Below are 16,265 nucleotides of genomic sequence, written 5' to 3'. Positions count from 1 at the left end.
AGAATGGAATGGATTGGAATGGAATGGAATGGAATGGAATGAAATGAAATGGAATGGAGTGGAATAGAATGGAATGGAATGGAATGGAATCAACCCGAGTAGAATGGAATGGATTGGAATGGAATGGAATGGAATAGAATGGAATGGAATGGAATGGAATCAACCCGAGTAGAATGGAATGGATTGGAATGGACTGGAATGGAATGGAATGGAATGGAATGGAATGGAATGGAATCAAATCAACCCGAGTTGAATGGAATGGATTGGAATGGAATGGAATGGAATCGAATGGAATGGAACGGAACAGAACGGAACGGAATGGAATGGAATGGAATGGAATGGAATGGAATGGAATGGAATGGAATGGAATGGAATGGTATCAACCCAAGTAGAATGGAATGGATTGGAATGGAATGTAATGGAATGGAATGGAATGGAATGGAATCAACCCGAGTAGAATGGAATGGATTGGAATGGACTGGAATGGAATGGAATGGAATGGAACGGAATGGAATGGAATGGAATGGAATGGAATGTAACGGAATAGAATGGAATGGAATAGATTGGAATCAACCCGAGTAGAACGGAATGGAATGGAATGGAATGGAATGCAATAGAATGGAATGGAATGGAATGGAATGGAATGGAATGGAATGGAATGGAATGGAATGGAATCGAAAGGAATGGAATGGAATGGAATGGAATGGAATGGAATGGAATGGAATCAACCCGAGTAGAATGGAATGGATTGGAATGGACTGGAATGGAATGGAATGGAATTGAATGGAATGGAATGGAATGGAATGGAATGGAATCAACCCGAGTAGAATGGAATGGATTGAAATGGAATGGAATGGAATCGAATGGAATGGAATGGAATGGAATGGAATCAACCCGAGTAGAACGGAATGGATTGGAATGGAATGGAATGGAATGGAATCGTATGGAATCGAAAGGAATGGAATGGAATGGAATGGAATGGAATGGAATGGAATGGAATGAAATCAACCCGAGTAGAACGTAATGGAATGGAATGGAATGGAAAGGAATGGAATGGAATGGAATGGAATAAAATTTAATGGAATGGAATGGAATGGAATGGAATGGAATGGAATGGAATGGAATGGAATGGAATGGAATGGAATGGAATCAACCCGAGTAGAATGGAATGGATTGGAATGGAATGGAATGGAATGGAATGGAATGGACTCAACCCGAGTAGAATGGAATGGATTGGAATGGAACGGAATGGAATGGAATGGAATGGAATGGAATGGAATGGAATCAACCCGAGTAGAATGGAATGGATTGGATTGGAATGGAATGGAATGGAATCGAACGGAATGGAAAGGAATGGAATGGAATGGAATGGAATGAAATTTAATGGAATGGAATGGAATGGAATCGAATGGAATCGAATGGAATCGAATGGAATGGAATGGAATAGAATGGAATCAACCCGAGTAGAACGGAATGGAATGGAATGGAATGGAAAGGAATGGAATGGAATGGAATGGAATGGAATGGAATGGAATGGAATGGAATCCAATGGAATGGAAAGGAATGGAATGGAATGGAATGGAATGGAATGGAATGGAATGGATTGGAGTGGAATGGAATCGAATCGAATGGAACGGAATGGAATGGAATGGAATGGAATGGAATCCAATGGAATGGAATGGAATCGAATGGAATCAACCCGAGTAGAATGGAATGGATTGGAATGGACTGGAATGGAATGGAATGGAATGGAATGGAATGGAATGGAATGGAATCAACCCGAGTAGAACGGAATGGATTGAAATGGAATGGAATGGAATCGAATGGCATAGAATGGAATGGAATGGAATGGAATGCAATGGAAAGGAATGAATTCAACCAGAGTAGAACGGAATGGAAAGGAATGGAATGGAATGGAATGGAATGGAATCAACCCGAGAAGAATGGAATGGATTGGAATGGACTGGAATGGAATGGAATGGAATGGAATGGAATCAAATCAAGCCGAGTAGAATGGAATGGATTGGAATGGACTGGAATGGAATGGAATGGAATGGAATGGAATGGAATGGAATGGAATCAAATCAACCCGAGTAGAATGGAATGGATTGGAATGGAATGGAATGGAATGGAATGGAATGGAATGGAATGAAATGGAATGGAGTGGAATAGAATGGAATGGAATGGAATGGAATCAACCCGAGTAGAATGGAATGGATTGGAATGGAATGGAATGGAATGGAATGGAATGGAATGGAATGGAATCAACCCGAGTAGAATGGAATGGATTGGAATGGACTGGACTGGACTGGAATGGAATGGAATGGAATGGAATGGAATCAAATTAACCCGAGTAGAATGGAATGGATTGGAATGGAGTTTAATGGAATCGAATGGAATGGAATGGAAGGAATTGAATGGAATGGAATGCAATGGAATGGAATGGAATGGAATGGAATGGAATGGAATGGAGTGGAATGGAATGGAATCAACCCGAGTAGAATGGAATGGATTGGAATGGAATGGAATGGAATGGAATCGAATGGAATCAAATGGAATGGAATGGAATGGAATGGAATGGAATGGAATGGAATGGAATGGAATGGAATGGAATGGAATGGAATCAACCCGAGTAGAACGGAATGGAATGGAATGGAATGCAATGGAATTTAATGGAATGGAATGGAATGGAAGGGAATTTAAAGGAATGGAATGGAATGGAATGGAATGGAATTGAATGGAATGGAGTGGAATGGAATCAACCCGAGTAGAACGGAATGGATTGGAATGGAATGGAATGGAATGGAATCGAATGGAATGGAATGGAATGGAATGGAAAGGAAAGGAATGGAATGGAATGGAATGGAATAAAATTTAATGGAATGGAATGGAATGGAATGGAATGGAATGGAATCGAATGGAATGGAATGGAATGGAATGGAATGGAATGGAATGGAATGGAATGGAATGGAATCAACCCGAGTAGAATGGAATGGATTGGAATGGAATGTAATGGAATGGAATGGAATGGAATGGAATGGAATGGAATCAACCCGAGTAGAATGGAATGGATTGGAATGGACTGGAATGGAATGGAATGGAATGGAACGGAATGGAAAGGAATGGAATGGAATGGAATGTAACGGAATGGAATGGAATGGAATAGATTGGAATCAACCCGAGTAGAACGGAATGGAATGTAATGGAATGGAATGCAATAGAATGGAATGGAATGGAATGGAATGGAATGGAATGGAATGGAATGGAATGGAGTGGAATGGAATGGAATGGAATGGAATGGAATCGAAAGGAATGGAATGGAATGGAATGGACTGGAATGGAATGGAATGGAATGGAATGGAATCAACCCGAGTAGAATGGAATGGATTGAAATGGAATGGAATGGAATGGAATGGAATGGAATGGAATCAACCCGAGTAGAACGGAATGGATTGGAATGGAATGGAATGGGATGGAATCGTATGGAATCGAAAGGAATGGAATGGAATGGAATGGAATGGAATGGAAAGGAATGGAATGGAATGAAATCAACCCGAGTAGAAAGTAATGGAATGGAATGGAATGGAATGGAATGGAATGGAAAGGAATGGAATCGAATGGAATGGAATAAAATTTAATGGAATGGAATGGAATGGAATGGAATTGAAAGGAATCAACCCGAGTTGAATGGAATGGATTGGAATGGAATGGAATGGAATGGAATGGAATGGAATGGAATGGAATGGAATCAACCCGAGTAGAATGGAATGGATTGGAATGGAATGGAATGGAATGGAATGGAATGGAATGGAATGGAATGGAATGGAATGGAATCAACCCGAATAGAATGGAATGGATTGAAATGGAATGGAATGGAATCGAATGGAATGGAATGGAATGGAATGGAATCAACCCGAGAAAAACGGAATGGATTGGAATGGAATGGAATGGAATGGAATGGAATGGAATGGAATGGAATGGAATCGAGTGGAATGGAATGGAATGGAATTGAATGGAATGGAATGGAATGGAATGAAATGGAATGGAATGGAATGAAATCAATCCGAGTACAACGTAATGGAATGGAATGGAATGGAATGGAAAGGAAAGGAATGGAATGGAATGGAATGGAATAAAATTTAATGGAATGGAATGGAATGGAATGGAATGGAATGGAATGGAACCGAATGGAATGGAATGGAATGGAATGGAATGGAATGGAATGGAATGGAATGGAATGGAATCAACACAAGTAGAATGGAATGGATTGGAATGGAATGGAATGGAATGGAATGGAATGGAATGGAATCAACCCGAGTAGAATGGAATGGATTGGAATGGACTGGAATGGAATGGAATGGAATGGAACGGAATGGAATGGAATGGAATGGAATGGAATGGAGTGTAACGGAGTGGAATGGAATGGAATAGATTGGAATCAACCCGAGTAGAACAGAATGGAATGGAATGGAATGGAATGCAATGGAATGGAATGGAATGGAATGGAATGGAATGGAATGGAATGGAATCAACCCGAGTAGAACAGAATGGAATGGAATGGAATGGAATGGAATGGAATCAACCCGAGTAGAATGGAATGGATTGGAATGGACTGGAATGGAATGGAATGGAATCGAAAGGAATGGAATGGAATGGAATGGAATGGAATGGAATGGAATGGAATGGAATCAACCCGAGTAGAATGGAATGGATTGGAATGGACTGGAATGGAATGGAATGGAATGGAATGGAATGGAATGGAATGGAATGGAATGGAATGGAATGGAATGGAATCAACCCGAGTAGAATGGAATGGATTGAAATGGAATGGAATGGAATGGAATGGAATGGAATGGAATGGAATGGAATGGAATGGAAAGGAATCAACCCGAGTAGAACGGAATGGATTGGAATGGAATGGAATGGAATGGAATGGAATGGAATGGAATGGAATGGAATGGAATTGAGTGGAATGGAATGGAATGGAATGGAATGGAATGGAATGGAATGGAAAGGAATGGAATGAAATCAACCCGAGTACAACGTTATGGAATGGAATGGAATGGAATGGAAAGGAAAGGAATGGAATGGAATGGAATGGAATAAAATTTAATGGAATGGAATGGAATGGAATGGAATGGAATGGAACCGAATGGAATGGAATGGAATGGAATGGAATGGAATGGAATCAACCCGAGTAGAATGGAATGGATTGGAATGGACTGGAATGGAATGGAATGGAATGGAACGGAATGGAATGGAATGGAATGGAATGGAAGGTAACGGAATGGAATGGAATGGAATAGATTGGAATCAACCCGAGTAGAACAGAATGGAATGGAATGGAATGGAATGCAATAGAATGGAATGGAATGGAATGGAATGGAATGGAATGGAATGGAATGGAATGGAAGGAATGGAATGGAATGGAATCGAAAGGAATGGAATGGAATGGAATGGAATGGAATGGAATGGAATGGAATGGAATGGAATGAAATTGAATGGAATCAACCCGAGTAGAATGGAATGGATTGGAATGGACTGGAATGGAATGGAATGGAATGGAATGGAATGGAATGGAATGGAATGGAATGGAATCAACCCGAGGAGAATGGAATGGATTGAAATGGAATGGAATGGAATGGAATGGAATGGAATGGAATGGAATGGAATGGAATCAACCCGAGTAGAATGGAATGGATTGAAATGGAATGGAATGGAATCGATTGGAATGGAATGGAATGGAAAGGAATCAACCCGAGTAGAACGGAATGGATTGGAATGGAATGGAATGGAATGGAATGGAATGGAATGGAATGGAATGGAATGGAATGGAATTGAGTGGAAAGGAATGGAATGGAATGGAATGGAATGGAATGGAATGGAATGGAAAGGAATGGAATGAAATCAACCCGAGTACAACGTAATGGAATGGAATGGAATGGAATGGAAAGGAAAGGAATGGAATGGAATGGAATGGAATAAAATTTAATGGAATGGAATGGAATGGAATGGAATGGAATGGAACCGAATGGAATGGAATGGAATGGAATGGAATGGAATGGAATGGAATGGAATGGAATCAACCCGAGTAGAATGGAATGGATTGGAATGGACTGGAATGGAATGGAATGGAATGGAACGGAATGGAATGGAATGGAATGGAATTGAAGGTAACGGAATGGAATGGAATGGAATAGATTGGAATCAACCCGAGTAGAACAGAATGGAATGGAATGGAATGGAATGCAATAGAATGGAATGGAATGGAATGGAATGGAATGGAATGGAATGGAATGGAAGGAATGGAATGGAATGGAATCGAAAGGAATGGAATGGAGTGGAATGGAATGGAATGGAATGGAATGGAATGAAATTGAATGGAATCAACCCGAGTAGAATGGAATGGATTGGAATGGACTGGAATGGAATGGAATGGAATGGAATGGAATGGAATGGAATGGAATGGAATGGAATGGAATCAACCCGAGGAGAATGGAATGGATTGAAATGGAATGGAATGGAATGGAATGGAATGGAATGGAATGGGATGGAATGGAATCAACCCGAGTAGAACGGAATGGAATGGAATGGAATGCAATGGAATTTAATGGAATGGAATGGAATGGAAGGGAATTTAAAGGAATGGAATGGAATGGAATCGAATGGAATCGAATGGAATGGAATGGAATGGAATGGAATGGAATGGAATGGAATGGAATCAACCCGAGTAGAACGGAATGGATTGGAATGGAATGGAATGGAATGGAATCGAATGGATTCGAATGGAATGGAATGGAATGGAAAGGAATGGAATGGAATGGAATGGAATAGAATGAAATCTTCCCGAGTAGAACGTAATGGAATGGAACGGAATGGAATGGAATGGAATGGAATTTAATGGAATCGAGTGGAATGGAATCGAATGGAATCGAATGGAATGGAATGGAATAGAATGGGATCAACCCGAGTAGAACGGAATGGAATGGAATGGAACGGAATGGAATGGAAAGGAATGGAAACGAATGGAATGGAATGGAATGGAATGGAACGGAATGGAATGGAATGGAATGGAATGGAATGGAATGGAAAGGAACGGAGTGGAATCAACCCGAGTAGAATGGAATGGATTGGAATGGAATGGAATGGAATGGAATGGAATGGAATGGAATGGAATGGAATAAACCAGAGAAGAATGGAATGGATCGGAATGGAATGGAATGGAATGGAATGGAATGAAATGGAATGGAGTGGAATAGAATGGAATGGAATGGAATGGAATCAACCCGAGTAGAATGGAATGGATTGGAATGGAATGGAATGGAATGGAATGGAATGGAATGGAATCAACCCGAGTAGAATGGAATGGATTGGAATGGACTGGAATGGAATGGAATGGAATGGAATGGAATGGAATGGAATCAAATCAACCCGAGTTGAATGGAATGGATTGGAATGGAATGGAATGGAATCGAATGGAATGGAACGGAACAGAATGGAATGGAATGGAATGGAATGGAATGGAATGGAATGGAATGGAAAGGAATGGAATCTACACGAGTAGAATGGAATGGATTGGAATGGAATGGAATCGAATGGAATGGAATGGAATGGAATGGAATGGAATGGAATCAACCCGAGTAGAAAGGAATGGATTGGAATGGAATGGAATGGAATGGAACGGAATGGAATGGACTGGAATCAACCCGAGTAGAATGGAATGGATTGGAGTGGACTGGAATGGAATGGAATGGAATGGAATCAATCCGAGTAGAATGGAATGGAATGGAATGGAATGGAATGGAATTCAATGTAATAGAATGGAATTGAATCAACCCGTGTGGAACGGAATGGAACGGAACGGAAAGGAACGGAACGTAATGGAATGTAATCAACCAGAGTACAACGGCACGAGACGGGATGGGACGGGACGGGATGGGACGGGACGGGACGGGACGAAACGGAACGGAACGGAACTCAATGGAGTCAAAACGAGTAGAAAGGAACGGAATGGAACTGAATGGAATGGAATGGAATGGAATGGAATGGAATGGAATGGAATGGAATGGAATCAACCCGAGTAGAATGGAATGGATTGGAATGGACTGGAATGGAATGGAATGGAATGGAATGGAATCAAATCAACCCGAGTAGAATGGAATGGATTGGAATGGACTGGAATGGAATGGAATGGAATGGAATGGAACGGAATGGAATGGAATCAAATCAACACGAGTAGAATGGAATGGATTGGAATGGAATGGAATGGAATGGAATGGAATGGAATGGAATGGAATGGAATGGAATGGAATGGAATGGAATCAACCCGAGTAGAATGGAATGGATTGGAATGGAATGGAATGGAATGGAATCGAATGGAATCGAATGGAATGGAATGGAATGGAATGGAATGGAATGGAATGGAATGGAATGGAATGGAATGGAATGGAATGGAATCAACCCGAGAAGAACGGAATGGAATGGAATGGAATGGAATGGAATGGAATGGAATTGAATGGAATGGAATGGAATGGAATGGAATGGAATGGAATGGAATTTAATGGAATGGAATCGAATGGAATAGAATGGAATCGAATGGAATGGAATGGAATGGAAAGGAATAGAATGGAATGGAATGGAATGGAATGGAATGGAATGGAATGGAATGGAATCAACCCGAGTAGAATGGAATGGATTGGAATGGAATGGAATGGAATGGAATGGAATGGAATGGAATGGAATCAACCCGAGTAGAATGGAATGGATTGGAATGGAATGGAATGGAATGGAATCGAATGGAATCGAATGGAATGGAATGGAATGGAAAGGAATGGAATGGAATGGAATGGAATGGAATGGAATGGAATCTACCCGAGTAGAATGGAATGGATTGGAATGGAATGGATTGGAATGGAATGGAATGGAATGGAATGGAATGGAATGGAATGGAATAGAATGGAATGGAATCAACCCGAGTAGAACGGAATGGAATGGAATGGAATGGAATGGAATGGAATGGAATGGAATGGAATGGAATCAACCCGAGTAGAATGGAATGGATTGGAATGGACTGGAATGGAATTTAATGGAATGGAATCAATCCGAGTAGAATGGAATGGAATGGAATGGAATGAATTCAATGTAATAGAATGGAATTGCATCAACCCGCGTGGAACGGATTGGAACGGAACGGAAAGGAAAGGAACGGAACGGAATGGAACGGAATCAACCCGAGCAGATCGGAACGGGATGGGACGGGACGGGACGGTACGCGACGGGTCGGGGTGGAACGGAATGGAACGGAACGGAACGGCATGGAATCAACCAGAGTAGAATGCAATGGAATGGAATGGAATGGAATGGAATGGAATAGAATAGAATGGAATTGAATCAACCCGTGTGGAACGGAATGGAACGGAACGGAAAGGAACGGAATGGAATGGAATGGAATCAACCGGAGAACAATGGCACTGGTCGGGACGGGTCGGGACGGGATGGGACGGGACGGGACGGGACGGAAGAGAACGGAATGGAACTCAATGGAGTCAACCCGAGTAGAAAGGAACGGAATGGAATGGAATGGAATGAAATCAAAACGAGTAGAATGGAATGGATTGGATTGGAACGGAATGGAATCGAATGGAATGGAACGGAACGGAATGGAATGGAATGGAATGGAATGGAATGGAATGGAATGGAATGGAATGGAATGGAATGGAATCTACCCGAGTAGAACGTAATGGAATGGAATGGAATGGAATGGAATGGAAAGGAATGGAATGGAATGGAATGGAATAAAATTTAATGGAATGGAATGGAATGGAATGGAATTGAATGGAATCAACCCGAGTTGAATGGAATGGATTGGAATGGAATGGAATGGAATGGAATGGAATGGAATGGAATGGAATGGAATGGAATCAACCCGAGTAGAATGGAATGGATTGGAATGGAATGGAATGGAATGGAATGGAATGGAATGGAATGGAATGGAATGGAATGGAATGGAATCAACCCGAGTAGAATGGAATGGATTGAAATGGAATGGAATGGAATCGATTGGAATGGAATGGAATGGAAAGGAATCAACCCGAGTAGAACGGAATGGATTGGAATGGAATGGAATGGAATGGAATGGAATGGAATGGAATGGAACGGAATGGAATGGAATTGAGTGGAATGGAATGGAATGGAATGGAATGGAATGGAATGGAATGGAATGGAATGAAATCAACCCGAGTACAACGTAATGGAATGGAATGGAATGGAATGGAAAGGAAAGGAATGGAATGGAATGGAATGGAATAAAATTTAATGGAATGGAATGGAATGGAATGGAATGGAATGGAACCGAATGGAATGGAATGGAATGGAATGGAATGGAATGGAATGGAATGGAATCAACCCGAGTAGAATGGAATGGATTGGAATGGACTGGAATGGAATGGAATGGAATGGAACGGAATGGAATGGAAAGAAATGGAATGGAAGGTAACGGAATGGAATGGAATGGAATAGATTGGAATCAACCCGAGTAGAACAGAATGGAATGGAATGGAATGGAATGCAATAGAATGGAATGGAATGGAATGGAATGGAATGGAATGGAATGGAATGGAAGGAATGGAATGGAATGGAATCGAAAGGAATGGAATGGAATGGAATGGAATGGAATGGAATGAAATGGAATGGAATCAACCCGAGTAGAATGGAATGGATTGGAATGGACTGGAATGGAATGGAATGGAATGGAATGGAATGGAATGGAATGGGATGGAATGGAATCAACCCGAGTAGAACGGAATGGAATGGAATGGAATGCAATGGAATTTAATGGAATGGAATGGAATGGAAGGGAATTTAAAGGAATGGAATGGAATGGAATCGAATGGAATCGAATGGAATGGAATGGAATGGAATGGAATGGAATGGAATGGAATGGAATCAACCCGAGTAGAACGGAATGGATTGGAATGGAATGGAATGGAATGGAATCGAATGGAATCGAATGGAATGGAATGGAATGGAAAGGAATGGAATGGAATGGAATGGAATAGAATGAAATCTTCCCGAGTAGAACGTAATGGAATGGAACGGAATGGAATGGAATGGAATGGAATTTAATGGAATGGAGTGGAATGGAATCGAATGGAATCGAATGGAATGGAATGGAATAGAATGGGATCAACCCGAGTAGAACGGAATGGAATGGAATGGAACGGAATGGAATGGAAAGGAATGGAAACGAATGGAATGGAATGGAATGGAATGGAACGGAATGGAATGGAATGGAATGGAATGGAATGGAATGGAAAGGAACGGAGTGGAATCAACCCGAGTAGAATGGAATGGATTGGAATGGAATGGAATGGAATGGAATGGAATGGAATGGAATGGAATGGAATAAACCAGAGAAGAATGGAATGGATTGGAATGGAATGGAATGGAATGGAATGGAATGAAATGGAATGGAGTGGAATAGAATGGAATGGAATGGAATGGAATCAACCCGAGTAGAATGGAATGGATTGGAATGGAATGGAATGGAATGGAATGGAATGGAATGGAATCAACCCGAGTAGAATGGAATGGATTGGAATGGACTGGAATGGAATGGAATGGGATGGAATGGAATGGAATGGAATGGAATCAAATCAACCCGAGTTGAATGGAATGGATTGGAATGGAATGGAATGGAATCGAATGGAATGGAACGGAACAGAATGGAATGGAATGGAATGGAATGGAATGGAATGGAATGGAATGGAAAGGAATGGAATCTACACGAGTAGAATGGAATGGATTGGAATGGAATGGAATCGAATGGAATGTAATGGAATGGAATGGAATCGAATGGAATCGAATGGAATGGAATGGAATGGAAAGGAATGGAATGGAATGGAATGGAATGGAATGGAATCTACCCGAGTAGAATGGAATGGATTGGAATGGAATGGATTGGAATGGAATGGAATGGAATGGAATGGAATGGAATGGAATGGAATAGAATGGAATGGAATCAACCCGAGTAGAACGGAATGGAATGGAATGGAATGGAATGGAATGGAATGGAATGGAATCAACCCGAGTAGAATGGAATGGATTGGAATGGACTGGAATGGAATTTAATGGAATGGAATCAATCCGAGTAGAATGGAATGGAATGGAATGGAATGAATTCAATGTAATAGAATGGAATTGCATCAACCCGCGTGGAACGGAATGGAACGGAACGGAAAGGAAAGGAACGGAACGGAATGGAACGGAATCAACCCGAGCAGATCGGAACGGGATGGGACGGGACGGGACGGTACGGGACGGGTCGGGGTGGAACGGAATGGAACGGAACGGAACGGCATGGAATCAACCAGAGTAGAATGGAATGGAATGGAATGGAATGGAATGGAATGGAATGGAATAGAATAGAATGGAATTGAATCAACCCGTGTGGAACGGAATGGAACGGAACGGAAAGGAACGGAATGGAATGGAATGGAATCAACCGGAGAACAATGGCACTGGTCGGGACGGGTCGGGACGGGATGGGACGGGACGGGACGGGACGGAAGAGAACGGAATGGAACTCAATGGAGTCAACCCGAGTAGAAAGGAACGGAATGGAATGGAATGGAATGAAATCAAAACGAGTAGAATGGAATGGATTGGATTGGAATGGAATGTAATCGAATGGAATGGAACGGAACGGAATGGAATGGAATGGAATGGAATGGAATGGAATGGAATGGAATGGAATCTACCCGAGTAGAATGGAATGGATTGGAATGGAATGGAATGGAATGGAATGGAATGGAATGGAATGGAATGGACTGGAATCAACCCGAGTAGAATGGAATGGATTGGAGTGGACTGGAATGGAATGGAATGGAATGGAATCAATCCGAGTAGAATGGAATGGAATGGAATGGAATGGAATTCAATGTAATAGAATGGAATTGAATCAACCCGTGTGGAACGGAATGGAACGGAACGGAAAGGAACGGAACGTAATGGAATGTAACCAACCAGAGTACAACGGCACGAGACGGGATGGGACGGGACGGGATGGGACGGGACGGGACGGGACGAAACGGAACGGAACGGAACTCAATGGAGTCAAAACGAGTAGAAAGGAACGGAATGGAACTGAATGGAATGGAATGGAATGGAATGGAATGGAATGGAATGGAATGGAATCAACCCGAGTAGAATGGAATGGATTGGAATGGACTGGAATGGAATGGAATGGAATGGAATGGAATCAAATCAACCCGAGTAGAATGGAATGGATTGGAATGGACTGGAATGGAATGGAATGGAATGGAATGGAACGGAATGGAATGGAATCAAATCAACCCGAGTAGAATGGAATGGATTGGAATGGAATGGAATGGAATGGAATGGAATGGAATGGAATGGAATGGAATGGAATGGAATCAACCCGAGTAGAATGGAATGGATTGGAATGGAATGGAATGGAATGGAATCGAATGGAATCGAATGGAATCGAATGGAATGGAATGGAATGGAATGGAATGGAATGGAATCAACCCGAGAAGAACGGAATGGAATGGAATGGAATGGAATGGAATGGAATGGAATGGAATGGAATGGAATGGAATGGAATGGAATTTAATGGAATGGAATCGAATGGAATAGAATGGAATCGAATGGAATGGAATGGAATGGAAAGGAATAGAATGGAATGGAATGGAATGGAATGGAATGGAATGGAATGGAATGGAATGGAATGGAATCAACCCGAGTAGAATGGAATGGATTGGAATGGAATGGAATGGAATGGAATGGAATGGAATGGAATGGAATGGAATGGAATCAACCCGAGTAGAATGGAATGGATTGGAATGGAATGGAATGGAATGGAATCGAATGGAATCGAATGGAATGGAATGGAATGGAATGGAAAGGAATGGAATGGAATGGAATGGAATGGAATGGAATGGAATCTACCCGAGTAGAATGGAATGGATTGGAATGGAATGGATTGGAATGGAATGGAATGGAATGGAATGGAATGGAATGGAATGGAATAGAATGGAATGGAATCAACCCGAGTAGAACGGAATGGAATGGAATGGAATGGAATGGAATGGAATGGAATGGAATGGAATGGAATGGAATCAACCCGAGTAGAATGGAATGGATTGGAATGGACTGGAATGGAATTTAATGGAATGGAATCAATCCGAGTAGAATGGAATGGAATGGAATGGAATGAATTCAATGTAATAGAATGGAATTGCATCAACGCGCGTGGAACGGAATGGAACGGAACGGAAAGGAAAGGAACGGAACGGAATGGAACGGAATCAACCCGAGCAGATCGGAACGGGATGGGACGGGACGGGACGGTACGGGACGGGTCGGGGTGGAACGGAATGGAACGGAACGGAACGGCATGGAATCAACCAGAGTAGAATGGAATGGAATGGAATGGAATGGAATGGAATGGAATGGAATAGAATAGAATGGAATTGAATCAACCCGTGTGGAACGGAATGGAAAGGAACGAAAGGAACGGAATGGAATGGAATGGAATCAACCGGAGAACAATGGCACTGGTCGGGACGGGTCGGGACGGGATGGGACGGGACGGGACGGGACGGAAGAGAACGGAATGGAACTCAATGGAGTCAACCCGAGTAGAAAGGAACGGAATGGAATGGAATGGAATGAAATCAAAACGAGTAGAATGGAATGGATTGGATTGGAATGGAATGTAATCGAATGGAATGGAACGGAACGGAATGGAATGGAATGGAATGGAATGGAATGGAATGGAATGGAATGGAATCTACCCGAGTAGAATGGAATGGATTGGAATGGAATGGAATGGAATGGAATGGAATGGAATGGAATGGAATGGAATGGAATCAACCCGAGTAGAACGGAATGGAATGGAATGGAATGGAATGGAATGGAATGGAATGGAATGGAATGGAATGGAATGGAATGGAATTTAATGGAATGGAATGGATTGGAATCGAATGGAATGAAATGGAATGGAATGGAATGGAATGGAATGGAATGGAATGGAATAGAATGGAATCAACCCGAGTAGAACGGAATGGAATGGAATGGAATGGAATCGAATGGAAAGGAATGGAATGGAATGGAATGGAATGGAATGGAATGGAATGGAATGGAATGGAATGGAATGGAATCAACCCGAGTAGAATGGAATGGATTGGAATGGAATGGAATGGAATGGAATGGAATGGAATCGAATGGAATGGAATGGAATTGAATGGAATCAACCCGAGTAGAAAGGAGTGGATTGAAATGGAATGGAATGGAATGGAATGGAATGGAATGGAATGGAATGGAATGGAATGGAATCAACCCGAGTAGAACGGAATGGATTGGAATGGAATGGAATGGAATGGAATCGAATGGAATCGAATGGAATGGAATGGAATGGAAAGGAATGGAATGGAATGGAATGGAATAGAATGAAATCTTCCCGAGTAGAACGTAATGGAATGGAACGGAATGGAATGGAATGGAATGGAATTTAATGGAATGGAGTGGAATGGAATCGAATGGAATCGAATGGAATGGAATGGAATAGAATGGGATCAACCCGAGTAGAACGGAATGGAATGGAATGGAACGGAATGGAATGGAAAGGAATGGAAACGAATGGAATGGAATGGAATGGAATGAAACGGAATGGAATGGAATGGAATGGAATGGAATGGAATGGAATGGAAAGGAACGGAATGGAATCAACGCGAGTAGAATAGAATGGATTGGAATGGAATGGAATGGAATGGAATGGAATGGAATGGAATGGAATAAACCAGAGAAGAATGGAATGGATTGGAATGGAATGGAATGGAATGGAATGAAATGAAATGGAATGGAGTGGAATAGAATGGAATGGAATGGAATGGAATCAACCCGAGTAGAATGGAATGGATTGGAATGGAATGGAATGGAATGGAATGGAATGGAATGGAATGGAATCAACCCGAGTAGAATGGAATGGATTGGAATGGACTGGAATGGAATGGAATGGAATGGAATGGAATGGAATCAAATCAACCCGAGTTGAATGGAATGGATTGGAATGGAATGGAATGGAATCGAATGGAATGGAACGGAACAGAACGGAACGGAACGGAATGGAATTGAATGGAATGGAATGGAATGGAATGGAATGGTATCAACCCAAGTAGAATGGAATGGATTTAAATGGAATGTAATGGAATGGAATGGAATGGAATGGAATCAACCCGAGTAGA

Source organism: Gorilla gorilla, chromosome 17, assembly GCF_029281585.2.
Source record: "Gorilla gorilla gorilla isolate KB3781 chromosome 17, NHGRI_mGorGor1-v2.1_pri, whole genome shotgun sequence".
Lineage (NCBI taxonomy): Eukaryota > Metazoa > Chordata > Mammalia > Primates > Hominidae > Gorilla > Gorilla gorilla.
The sequence above is the reverse complement of the archived record's forward strand: the minus strand, read 5'-3'. Positions refer to the sequence as shown.